The sequence below is a fragment of the Cydia fagiglandana genome, chromosome Z, assembly GCF_963556715.1.
Source record: "Cydia fagiglandana chromosome Z, ilCydFagi1.1, whole genome shotgun sequence".
In the NCBI taxonomy this organism is placed as follows: domain Eukaryota; kingdom Metazoa; phylum Arthropoda; class Insecta; order Lepidoptera; family Tortricidae; genus Cydia; species Cydia fagiglandana.
The window spans coordinates 29973258-29987523 of NC_085959.1; the positions used below are offsets into that span (position 1 = coordinate 29973258).

Below are 14266 nucleotides of genomic sequence, written 5' to 3' on the forward strand. Positions count from 1 at the left end.
AGACCTAAAAATAATATAACAAAAAAGAACCTTTATTTGTAGGTTATATTATGTATTTTTATAACAGTAGCGCCCAGTGTGCAATATGATGAACATAATCTTACGATTAAGAAAAAAATATATTTATTCGTGCCTTTGTAAGAAAATAACAGTATATTTCAATAAAACAAACACTTAGGATATTTTTTATGTCACTCTCTAAACGAAAAAAGCCATGATTCACTTAATAAATCAAGATTATATACCCATGTGTCGCGCGTGTTTGAATAATTGCCGAAGTACAAAACTTGTCTATGAATATCTGTCAAATGTCAGCTGTCAAAATGGTCGCCACTGAACCGACCATTCACGACCTCTAGGTAAATTCCAATTATGCGCGAAAATTTAAAACTGACATCTGATAAACTTTTATGTACAGCGTCTTCGAGCAACACGGAAGGGAGGCGGCATTCGCACTATTTCCCCTCTGCCGAGGTACAAGATTAGCGCGTCAATCTAATCTAGCGCGGGTAATAAAACTAGTTGCACTTGGATTTTTCACTAGACCGAGTCCAGACGCGCGCGTGAACACTGCTGCACAAAAATGCCTGTTTGCTCGGTTTTTTGTTGTAAAAAGAGGTCGGGGACATCAAATTTACAAAAAGAAAGTGTTACATTTCACATGTAATATGTTTTTTACATATCATACGTTAAATTACATTTAAATACAATTATTATATTTTAGTCTCAAGTAATTGTTGGATTTATCGATTTTGCTCGCTCAGTACAAATTGCGGATCGGTCGAGCGACAAATCCGACTTCTCATCTCTCAGAATACAATGACATACTTCAACGACAATGTGTTAGTGTGCGTGTTGTGACACTAGTCACTCGTCCGTACACAAAAAGAGATCGAGGTTTGCAAGATTTGTCTTTGACGTGCGTCATTTTCTATGTATTTGTGTCGTCATAACAGATTGGATTTTGTATGTACAGCTTGGCAAAAAAGAGTAGATATGGAACTAATTTTTTTTTGCTCTTACAACACTGTTTAATATGTCAGTTGTTAGTATCTATGTTGTCAACAGTGTTGGTTTATTTTCGTATTTATTGTATTGTTTAAATTTATCGTCAGTAAACTGTTGTTATTGTGGCAAATGATGAACAGGACGATCCGAAGTGGCACCCGCCAGGTTATTTATAACGTTTACAGGCGGTGTCTGGCAGAATTTGAAGCCAAAACCTTGTTGTCGGAACTGGACAATGTTTACCAAAGAACGGCTGAGATGACAGGTTTGTAATGATTTTAGAATACTAAGAATGGTGAACTCTGGCGTAATTTACAAAATCCCCATGTTTTTCAAGTTTTAATAACTGTTTTCTTGAAAATTCAATCAATCCCAAAGGTTATGTTTTTAAGGTTATGTGTAATATGTTAACAAACCAACCAACTTGGTACTTGCGATTTGCGATATATTTTTATAATGTAAATGTTTCGTAAATTATATTAAATATGTGACTATTATAACTGTATTAACTAGAAATTATAATTAACTCTTCTTTATATTTATTCAATCAGGTAAACTACTGTAAGGAGAATTGTATTAGAAGATGACCTTAACAATGCTGTGTTTGCAACGCCTGGAAAACGCCGGAAGGGGCGTCCAAAAAAGGAACTGGACAATTTCGACCTGTGTGCCATTAGGCAAAAGGTTCAATTTTTTGATGGGCTTTGATGGTAGCCGGGGAACACCTGAGAATACTACTTCATGCTCTTCTGTTCAATCTTGCTGCATCACGATAACGCCTCTTCACATAAGTCCCTCAGAACAAAGGCGTTTATTGAGAAAGCTGGGATAGAAACCTTACCACTTCCACCCTACAGTCCTGACTTAGCTCCCTGCGATTTCTTTTTGTATCCGGTGGTGAAAGAAAAAATAACGGAAGTTTTTTTCAAGTGCTGAAAAAGCCGTGGCTATATGAAGAAGCAATTTCGGACCTATCTGATGAAGACTGGCAAAAGTGCTTCCAAAGTTGGTTCAGACGAATGGAAATTTGTATAGAGAGTAATGGAGAGTATTTTGAAAAAATGTAAAATAAATAATACTAATATCTTCAATAGCTTTTTATGTCAAAATTTATTGAGTGACCTACGTAAATGATCATATTAGATTGATAACTGTTAGATATAATTTGTGGCTACTTATTTTTAAAATGTGTTTTTCAATTAAAAGACGCATCAATATTGTTTACCTTATTTCTAATGCTAACAAAAACGAACATTACAAAAACTCAAAATTTGTATTTCCAGTACCTACCTGCTGATGAGAGTGGAGTCCACTTTCTTGACTTACCTATATTATCCAAAATCGGTTCCGACGTTGTCAAATATGGGGTGTGTGCAAATTTGGCATTCGAATAACCAATAAAGTGACATTCCATTTCCAACTGCAGCTGCAATACTGTTCATTTTACTATGGAAACGTGTCGCTGTCACTGTCAATTTCCATAGTAAAATGAACAGTATTGCAGCTGCAGTTGGAAATGGAATGTCACTCATAGTCATAACTTTTGGGAAGAGTCGATACAAACAAGAACATTAAATCTGTCCATGGCCCAAGTATCAATATCTCTAGGTCGTACTATTTGTGTTGCCATGTAAGCGACAGTGGCGCCCCTATTAATTTCTACTCTTTTTTGCCAGGCTGTAAGTGTGTGAGAAGTGCGACTGTGTGCACCTTTCCCCCCGCGAAAAATGGCAGAAAGATTTGTACGGTGAGATATCGCTGGGCCCCTCCCTTCCGACGTGTCGGAAGCCGGTGTTGCTCGAAGTACAGCGTATTGCACACTGGGCGTTTAGCTCTGAATTTAATTTCTAAAGTCTGGGCAGTTATGCTGAGTGTCACTTTGTACAATGTATTGCACATTGGGCGGCACGAGGCTATACCTCGTGCGAATGAGCCTTCAAGAGAGCAAGCAAAGAATATAATACTCACTAAGAGCAAGCAAAACAGATATTTTGACCACACCATGTTCGCGATCCGGTACGCTCGTCTGTAATGGTTTTAATGCGTGTGAAGCGCTTAATAGAGCGAGAAAGAATATGTGAACCAAAGAACTAATTTTTATAACGTACAATCTTGACACAATAGACCAACCTTATGAGATGGTGGAAATGGTGGTTATTTTCCAAAAATTATTTAATTCTTAATTTTTATATTTTGTTTCCTCAAAACGCCACAATTTTATATAAGGCCCCGTTCGCACGGCAGCTTTTTCAACGCGCGTTAAAAAAGCGTTTGAATGACACAAATGGATAACCATGTATAGATGGTCAAGCAAATCTTGTCAGTAGAAAAAGGCGCGAAATTCAAATTTTCTATGAGACGATATTCCTTCGCGCCTACATTTTACAAATTTGCCGCCTTTTTCTACTGACAAGATCTGCTTGACCAACTTTATATATGTATTCACACGAAAGCGGTTTTTAAGCGCGGCGAAAAATGTCAACTTTATGCTTACAAATTCCTGAAATATTCAAGCCACGTATTATTTGAATATATAATACGTCGTAATAGCAAATAAAGTATGGCTTTGCTGAGAAGCCCCCTCCAGACTACGCGCGTGAATCGCGGGCGAAGCCGCGAATGCGAGTGTGGAGTCGATTTTCGCAGACAGCGAAATCGACTCCACACTCGCGTTCGCGGCTTCGCCCGCGATTCACGCGCATAGTCTGGAGGGGGCTAGATGCGTACGTGGCAGTACGACTCACAAGTGATTTTTAAGCGTTCATATGAACACAAATATTGGAAACGGTAAAAAAGCGCCAACGTCGGATTTTAACGCAACGCTTTTTAAGCTGTCGTGCTAATGGGGCCTAACTGTATTTTAACGAACGCTATCTTTGTAAACGCCAACCAAATGTCATTTTAACCGGGAGCCACTAATGTACGACCAAATAATGCTCAACCCAAGAATGTACAGCCCAATAATAGGCGTCCATGGTGGACGCGTATTATTGGGCTGTACATTCCTGGGTTGAGCATTCTCGGGCCGCGCAATATTGGTCCGGGGCGATAATACGAAGCCACTCTTTTCACAGGGCAATAATGTACGACCCCATAATTCGCGTCCAATAATTTGAGTCCCTTGGCTTTCAATTATTGGGCTGCGCATTATTGGTACAGGTCGAGAAAGCCCGACCCAATAATGTACGACCCAATAATAGGAAGCCAAAAACCAGAGAGATTCTTTTTTTTAAGGGAGCTGTCAAAATTAGTAGGGACGTTCTGACATTAGCTCTTGACAATTTAAAAATAATCGGTTTTTTCTAGTGCCATCTTTCAGTGACATTGACAGTATTGTATTGACACTTGTTGGTTTACAAATACAATAAAATGAATTCTAATAAAAGAAACAGTAGACTCAGTAGAGGTACGAGGTACTGAAAAAATATTAATTAATGGAGAAGCCGAAGTTGGAGGTAAGTGCCGCAATTCAACAACTTAAGCTAAAAAAATCTTCGTGTCCGCATGGTATTCCCTCGTGCGTATGGACTGTACAGCATGGTGCTGGCGGAGCCGCTATGGCACATATTTAACCTCTGTCTCGAGCTAGAAGTATTCCCAGAAATTTGGAAAATTACTTGAGTGATGACCAGTATTGAAAGGTGGATCAGGAGATAAGGCAAGAGGGTTTCGACTTTCGACCGACACAAAGTTTGTACCCCACACTTAATTTTTTTAGACTGCATGAGAGACAGACAGCAGTAAGTATGTAGATTATGAAGGGCACAGATTGAAACCAGCAGTGACATGGCAGTTTGTTCAAAAGAATATCTTGGTTATATTTGACAACCAGTCTGGCCTAGTGGGTGCCTAGCCTAGTGACCCTGCCGGTGAAGCTGATGGTTCTGGGTTCAAATCCTGGTTAGGGAATTTATTTGTTTGATGAGACAGATATTTGTATATTGAATAATTATATTGTTGTCTGGGTGCCCACAACACAAGCCTTCTTGAGCTTACCGTGGGACTTGGTCAATTTGTGTAAAAATGTCCCAATATATTTATTTATATTGAGATTGACTGAGAAAACAAGGTGTATGCTACAAGGTGGAGGTTTCTGCAAAACATATTGGTGAGTCCATTAAGACAGCTGTTTATCAGAAAAACTGAGACTGGGTCACTGATCAATGGGTCAAACACCATCAAAAACTACTACTTAAGAGCAAAAACAATTGTGTTTATGGGGTGGCCCCAGCTCCTCCATGACACCTAGCAGTGTCTTCAGGTCGCTAACTGCCTCCTTCAATGTGCACGGAGTCCCTAGGTATTGGTTCCTGTATACTTCTACCTACAGTGTAGGAGAATATGCTTTACTGTTTCTTCTTCTTCCATGCACACTCTGCACGTGGGGCTGTCTGTTTTACCCATATTATGTAGGTGTTTGATTAGTGCAGCGGTCGGCAACAAGCGGCCCGCGAACCTCTCACTTGCACCCCGCGTGCCTCCTAGGCTATTTTGTATGTAATATTGACAAACAACAATGTCTGATAAAGTCATAAATATTAACAAAGTGCGGCCCGCATCAACTTCGGTAACTACTATTTGGTCCTTGGCTGCTAAAAGGTTGCCGACCGCTGGATTAGTCTGTTATGACCTGTGATTAATCCTACTATTTTGCGTAGTTGGTGTGAAATGAAATGAAATGAATGAAATGAAATGAAATGAAAAATTTATTGATAACAATTTGTTACATGTCTTTTTTTCCATATAAGTACTAGTATTGGTCTAGTATTCTATGTGCATATACCTGTAAACATAATCCAAATTATATAAATAAAATTAATCGTTAAAATTTGCAATATATCGAAATTATTATTAACAATGAGAATGTAATTTATATCGGTACTATACAAATGTCACGCCTGTATTAATTATTAAATTACTAATGGAATATTAAAAAACTCACTGTAATCGTAAAACGTGTCTGGGTGTTTTTAGTAATATTTTGGTGTAAGCTTGTAGTTTTGTTCTTTGGTCTGCCTACAGGTGTTCATTTTAGTCCAGTACTTATTGTGACACTCTTGGCAGCAGTCCGTCACAAATGAACTACGAGCGGTCGGGTTGAGCTGGAGCGAGGCCAGAGTGGTCGCTGAAGATAGGAAGGCGTGGCGCGAGCTTGTGAAGGCCCTTTGCACCTCTGGGGTGCCTTAGGACAACAACAACAACAACAACTTATTGTGAAGCTGGTTTCTGAACCTTTCCTGGCCAGTTCATCCGCTGCATCGTTTCCTCTTGATCCACTATGCCCCTTTATCCATTATACTGTTACTTTGTTGCCTTCTTTGCTCACTTCAGTGAGGCCTCGATGTCATTCAAGTATGAGTTCCGATGTAAGTTTGTAGCTACCTAGTGCGTGCAGTACTGATTTACTGTCTGACAGTATTAGTATATTTTCTTGTTTTACTTCTCGTCTTTTTATCGCTTTGCAAGCTTCCATTATTCCTACACATTCAGCTTGGAATCCCGTATTGTGTTCCCAGTGTAACCCAGGGGTTTTGAGATGTATATGTTCAGGTCCTCCGAGAAGACACCACATCCGGTCCCTTCATTTGTTTTTGAGCCATCTGTGGATATTCTTAAATTTGTTTGGTATAGTCCTTGTACAAAAAGAAACATAAAACATGAAAGAACACACATCATTAGTACAAAGGCGAACTTATCATGTAATTCATGTATGCGGCACCGCGATATAATACATTCGGTAAAGACACACTGAAAGAAAACGAACTTAAAGATGTTCTTCTGTTCTGCAGGAAAACAAGAAGATTCGAGGAGAATGGTGTGGCACTTAATGCCGCCGGGACAGTAACCTAGCTGCAGCTCCAACTCTAGGGAATTGGGCTGAATGAACGCAACACGTGATCGACAGCCCACCTGCTTCCTGCCGAGCGTCCCTACACTACATCTACATGGATTCGCTTATTCTGCTCTACAAAACTTCTGTAAGTAGAGAATGCACAAGTGCAAGAGTTGAAGGATTGAAAGAGCTTGTCGTCTTACCTGACAGTCTTCCACACATTTACCTTAATTAATTTAAATGATTTTAATAATTATAGTCCTTTTTAGGGTTCCGTACCTCAAAAGGAAAAAACGGAACCCTTATAGGATCACTCGTGCGTCTGTCTGTCAGTCTGTCTCTCTGTCTGTCTGTCCGTCTGTCACAGCCGATTTTCTCCGGAACTACTGGACCAATCAAGTTGAAATTTGGTACACATATGTAAGTTTGTGACCCAAATATGGACATGTAACGTAAACAAATTAATTTTAAACATGGGGGCCACTTTTGGGGGGTAAATGAAAAAATTATAAAAAAAAAATTTCAAATTATATCATGTTACATATCAAATTAAAGAGCTTATTGTAAGGATCTCAAATATATTTTTTTTATAATTTTCGAATAAACAGTTTAGAAGTTATTCAAGAAAATAGGCAAAAAATGACCATTCCCCCCCCCCCTTTATCTCCGAAACTACTAAGTCTAAAATTTTGAAAAAAATACATAAAATAGGTCTATACCTATAGATGACAGGAAAACCTATTATAAATGTACAGTCAAGCGTGAGTCGGACTTAATTACAGTTTTAGATCCGACCCCTACGGATTTTTTAAAGAGATTTCAATCACATATTTAATTACACAAACGGGTCTACCGCGATATAATTTCATTGTTTTTACCTTTAATTCCGACGTTTCAGCTGAGTTGCACTAGCTGTGGTCACGGAAAGACTGACGTCCCAACAAACCCACAAACGCCAACCAAACGCGCGTCCAAACGCGGTAGACCCGTTTGTGTAATTAAATATATGTACAAAACGCGAGAGTTTAAAGTGTTAGATTTCACTCACGTTTCACATAAAAAATACATTGTTAACAGTGCCGGATTAACCAATAAGCAAAACAAGCACGTGCTTAGGGCACCACGTTCAGGGGGGAGCACCAAAATGCCAGGATTCGGGCCTGGTTCGGCCTAAAGGTAAAATTGCGTTTTTTATATCGAAACATTTTCGCGCTCGCTTCGCTCGCCTTTTCAATAACTTTCTAAGGTATGACAAAGGTGACATTCGGGTGACGACTGCAGCAACATTACTCTGTTGCAAAGTACTGTCAACTTAGTTAAGTTAAATATAGACCTGTTTAAAACAGCCAACGAAGTATTCCTAAGAAATACTAGGAACACTAACAGGCTGGTCATAAATAAAATGCAAAGAACTGCCACTTTTAAGAAAAATTGTTATGCTATGTGTGTCAATATATTTAATAAGTTACCCAACAACATAAGAGAATTGCCCAATAGTAAATTTAAAAGAGCACTTTTTCAATGGCTGCTGTCTTCGACATTTTATTCTATTAATGAATACCTTGTAAATCAACAATCTAGTTTTTAAATTATGTTAATTGAAGTGGTTTTGTTTGAGATAGATACATGATATATTATTATTTCATAATTGACAGTGTATTTTTATTTCTATTGTTGTTGATAATTAATTTGTATTAAACTAGTTTAAGTAGGTTAAGTTAGGTATATATTACACTAAAATTTGCATGCTGCATAGTCAGTTAAGAAAGATGGGACCTAAAAATGTATAATTTTACAGAAACAACTTGTATATAACCTTTTTTATCGCAAATAAAATGATAAAAAATGATTAAAACTTCCGTGATAAAATGATGTGACTGATTTCCATACTAAAAGTAAAAATGTACAACTGTCTATCATATTGCGTTTTTATATCGAAAAATTTTCGCGCTCGCTTCGCTCGCGTTTCAATCACTTTCTTAGATATGATAAAGGTGACATTCGGGTGGCGACTGCAGCAGTATTAGGTACTCTGTTGCAACATTACTGCAACGGCACTGTCAATTTTCGTGATAAAATGATGTGACTGATTTCCATTCTCAGCTGTAATGCGGCATTGAACTTCTCTCAATTTACCAAAAAAAATCAATGTAATCTTGATGACCCTAGGGAGAGGGGGCACCATGGTCTAGAAATGCTTAAAGCATCAAAATATCTTAATCCGGCACTGATTATTAAAAATTGTGTAATATACGGAACCCTTGGAACGCGAGCCCGACTCGCACTTGTCCGGTTTTTTTTTTCAGATTACCTCAATTACAGTATACTACAATACAATTCAAATACTCTTTATTGCACACCTCATTACAGAAAACAATACAAATAATACAGGAAGAAGAGATTAAACAACAGGCGGTCTTATCGCTAAAAAGCGATCTCTTCCAGACAACCTTACTACTTTTGAGGTTAGAACAACCCACGAAAACATTTAATGTAAAGTGTTGCCAAGACTAGTTGCATAAAGCTTTTACACTAAAAAAGTTATCAGATCCCGTAGTAGGTACCAAGACTTTTACTCTGTCATTCCTAACTTTATAAGCTCTAACAGTATAAAGCCAACATCTTGGTCAAACAGTACGGCTTGGCCGTTTCGTTGGTGTCATACTCATATGGACAATCCCGTAATGACACTTTCAGAATTTGAAAGACCTTTGTTGCTACTTTGTACAACAAGTCCACTGAGGGAGTGTTTGTAAAAACGACATATCAGTTTATATAAACTACGATAATACAAGGTCATATAAGCAGGCATAATTTTAAAACATTAAACATTTAGGTTTTCAGAAAAGTTACGTACCTATTTCTAGCGACATCTATGTATGTAGGGCCTATATAAAATAAGCCAGGAAAGTTATGAAAGTGAATTAAAGTTCATGTTGCACTGATAAAATCATTTTAAACAAATATTCTAAATACACCGTGAAATTTTAGTGGTTGTTTTCCCGCAACGAAATGATTCAGCTATCGATATACAGTCGATGTGTAATCTTTTTTTTAAATAATGTTAAGAAATGCCAGATTTATAAATGTGTCGAACGAAACTCGAAAGTGACCTAACACCAGTAGTAGCACTGCAGTAGTACCTACCTAATTATTTTGAGTGAATGAAATATAATAACCTAAAAAGTAGTTCCATTTATTTTTCCTTCACACATTTTACGTGCAGTTAGTTTGCAGATCCTTAAAAGTAAACATAACAAGTTAAGATCAAGTTTTTAATGATCAAAAACTTAAACAAACACTTAAACTTCCCGATACCGCAATAATTGTTCGAACTGCAATCCGCCACGTTCAATACACAATCACCTCTGCCCTGTGCATGTGCTGGCGTTTGAAACTGCCCGTGGTTAATAAGCAGCCGCTGTGTTGCGGCGACAATTTGTTCGTCCGTGTGGAACTTGGGGGTTTAAAATCCCCCGAAGACGCAGCGACTGTAAATCGTCCGGTTCCGCGTAAAGTCGCCGGGCGGCGTGGGAGTCGTAGTTAGCCCTAGCGTACAGCTGCACCATCGCGACGTACTCTAAATTAGAATATTCGTAATGTCGATCCATTTTACTAGAAATAGCAGTGATGACATTGACAGGATCTGTTATCACATAGTTTAATAAGCGAAGAGGATGTAATTATTTGATTTACCAAAGTTGACACAAAGTAATGGCAATCATCAAACTAATAAAAAGGTTTTATTTCAACTGTTAATCGTGAAGGAACAGTCTAAGTAAATTTTAATTTCAGTTGTCAAACAGTAAAGCACTCTAGCCTGTTACACAGTTTAAAAAAGAAACATGTGCTTGTTTATTTGTTTATCTGTTTACAATATCGGGAACTGTCGTCGACTTGCAGTTTTAGTGTGTTACTATGGTTTTTCGCTTGTTCGAGTTTAGGTTATTTTTTTGTAATTTTTTTTTTGAAAACAGTTTATTTATAAGTTTGTCTATCGTAATCCGAAAGTACTACCGATAGCAAATCGCCCTGTCGCGGGAAAACAACCACTAAAATTTCACGGTGTATAATTATTCTCAAATTTCAGGAGCTGATACAAGCAGCCAGAATGAGTCTCTGCTGAGTCGCCGGCGCCGGACGTGCGTCGCGCGCCTCGGGCGACTGACGTCTTCGTGTGAGTCGCCAATTGCAGGGGAAGATACGAATAGTTAGGTATAAAAGCTACTTTAGTCAACCTCGCCTCAGTACTGTTTGTATTGACTGAAATACAAGTAGCATATATGAGACGTTCGGACGTATCCGTGAAAATACGAAGGTAAAGGAAATTGCACTACATTTTTAGAACCTATTCACCTGTCAGTAAAATATTGAAAAGGAAAGTTCATGAGTTTTATTATTTTCTTTCCTCCAACAGCTTCACATGGAGCAAATGTAAACCTTTTATGTTAATAATATCAGTAATGTCAAGGTACAACGCTCTTTAGAGCATATTGCCATTCCTTTTACTCGAGTGGCCTGTGGGTTAACTATACGAAGCGAGCCTACGATGCATTAAAAGTGCAGTATAACAATGCATTCAGAATGCTGTTGGGCTTACCTCGTAGATGTAGTGCATCTGGCATGTTTTGCGAAGCTAGAAGTTTTCTGGCAATCATGCGCAAGAAAATAGTATCTCTGCTAGGTCGAGTTAGAAGCAGTCCCAAACATACATGTTCGAAAAGTAGAACTCCCTTAGTAGGCCAAGCAATAAGAAGTTATAGAGGGAAATGCTAGGAACACAATTTTTGACTACGTAACTTTGTTTGGACTAGTTAGGAGGTGAACATATCAAAAGTCCCCGGCTGTAGCCCCGGTGCTGGGGGGTAGACTAGTTATAGTCCAAACAAAGTTACGGAGTCAAAAACTGTGTTCCTAGCATTTCCCTCTACAACGTTTTTTGAGCATTCATTTCCTGACCTATAGATCGTGTTTCAATTTATCGCCTCTCGTTGGCAATTAAGGTGGTTCGCTTTCCATACAAAAAAAACAATTACATAAGTACCTAATAGTGTGTAATTACTTAATATAACGCAATTGTTTTTTGTATGGAAAGCGAACCACCTTAACTATTCGCACAACGTTTTGTAGTTGCAGTAAGTACTTACATATGGCCGGTTAAATTTTCGAAATAGGTATGTATTTACGTACAGTGCTAATTGCCGCACATAGAATAATTAAAGTTTGATCAATCGGAATATGTTCCTAAGTCACTTATTACATTTCGAATTATAAGTCTGTATTTTACAGCTTTAGATGTGCATGACTGCATATGCACATCTAAAGCTGAAAAATGCTTTCATGAAATTATGGCTAAATTATGTTAATAGGGACAAATGTATCATTTTCAACCAAATGGGTTCTTATTATCTGTTGTCAATAAGGCGCTATTTCCATAAAGCTTCAATTTGAAATCAGCCTCGTCGACAACCGACAATGTTAACCTTTTGGTTGAAAACGTCACAAATTATGGCGATAGAGAATACAATGTTCTGTTGCCAGAGTGCAGCACTAGTAAAACCCGTAAACGAGTGAATTGCAAAAAAGTGTAGGTAACACAATGGAATATTCACAAAAATATGAAAGAATGTAACACAAAATGAAGAAAATGTATGTGTTTTTTTTTGTGTTACGTCACACAAAGGACGCCAAAATCGACGCCGCAATATTTTTCACGACGTGTAGAATAAAAGTGGCGTCGAATTCAGGAATCCGCAAATACTATGGTAGCCGATAGCCAAGTAATTTATCAATAGAACAATGTTAAAACAGTAGTAGAAACGGTTAGCTTTGCAAACTTTTAGTAGATTGGTTTGGTTTTGGTAGATTTCTCGGTTTGGCATGCTTGATGCTCTTCACATCACCACAGACGGAGGTCGACAGTTCGAATCTGTCTTGTTCAACCAATTGATGGAGGCACATGCACGCATACGAAGTATACGAACCACATATTACACTACCATCCTGGAGCTAATTGGATTATTTGCATCTACTATTATAGTATATACCTATGCCTTATTTTTACGCCTAAGACCCTAAGCTTTTAACAAAAACCATTATTTCTTTTATACCTACGGGCGGTTTAGCTCCCGTACCTACCTCTATTATACCTAGCCACGTGCTAAAGCAACAATGTCCTTTAAATCCGTATCCCGTATCGTGATAGTATTAAGATTCAACTCGTCTACATCGAGGTGGTCGATCGTCCTAAATACATTACCAAAACATGTTAACTCGTATGAGCCGTTACATAGATTTGAACCTTAATACTATCATGATAATTATTGATTAATATTTTTAAATAATTTGTTAAGCATATTTACACTTGCAAATATACACTTGCAGCATTCTAATATTATGGTATGGTAAACATATAACATGTTATATATTCGCGATTCATGTCAACAGCCCTAGTGTCAGGCCCCCGCCACCCGCGCCCGCCCGCGCCCCCGCCCCGCAGTAATAGTTATCTGTTTCACTCGGGGGCAAAGTTGTTGTTCAATCGCTCGTGCTAATATTGATACCCGAGCAAGCGAAAGATTCCAAAATTGAACCGATAGCGTAGCGAGTGGTTAAAAAAATGGAATCTTGAGCGTTGCGAGGGTTTCAAAGCGCGAGGGTTAAACAAAATTTGCTCCCGAGTGAAACACAAAATGTTTCACCACACCGACCCGAAGCAAATATTAAATGTAAAATATCAAACAAAATCAAATCCAAATTAATGTTACCTATTAAATATTTATCATCCAAAATCATCATAAAAGTCAGTTCTACCAGCAAACATAAGAAAACAACTCAAAATTTGCATTTGATTACTTTGCCTCACATGTGAATAAAATGCAACTTTGCTATCAGTTTTTGAAGTGCTAAGAAAGCCTTTCCGAGTAGGTGTGGTGAAAAATATAAAGTTCTAATGCTGAAACGTATCACTATCACTGTTTAGTTAGAACAACATGAACCTCATAGAACCCTCTTTCAAGTGCTATTGAAAGAGGCGGCTATACAGGGCCTGGGGCCTAGGGCGGCGAATAGTTATTTACGATACAAGTGCGGAAAAGAGGAAATTCGAACGAGTGGCGATAAATTAAAACACGACCGAAGGGAGTGTTTTAAATCCACACGATTTGCAAATTACCTATTCGCACGTGTATCGTACAACGTTTTACAGTACATGGCCCTTTAAGCTTTTGACATACGCACGAAAAGTGCTATTTTACGCACTAGTGCGGGAAAATAGGACCATAATTATATACTTTAAATGATATTTTTATTATTAATTTGTATAAATGAATGTCATTAGTCATTGCCTACATTAAATGTACTTAATCTATGCTTCCATAAATATATTTACTATCATTATCAATATATTACAAGACGTTGCACATA

At 38.0% G+C, this 14266-nt stretch overlaps 2 long non-coding RNA genes across 2 annotated transcripts; both read left to right on the top strand.

Moving 5' to 3' along the window:
* The first annotated feature begins 980 nt into the window (after positions 1-980).
* Positions 981-2099, top strand: LOC134678955 (uncharacterized). The gene is made up of 2 exons (XR_010100269.1): positions 981-1273; positions 1560-2099. It is a non-coding gene; the product is annotated as an uncharacterized LOC134678955 (long non-coding RNA).
* A 1883-nt stretch (positions 2100-3982) lies between these two features.
* Positions 3983-14266, top strand: LOC134678359 (uncharacterized). The gene is made up of 3 exons (XR_010100180.1): positions 3983-4463; positions 6798-6986; positions 10932-14266. It is a non-coding gene; the product is annotated as an uncharacterized LOC134678359 (long non-coding RNA).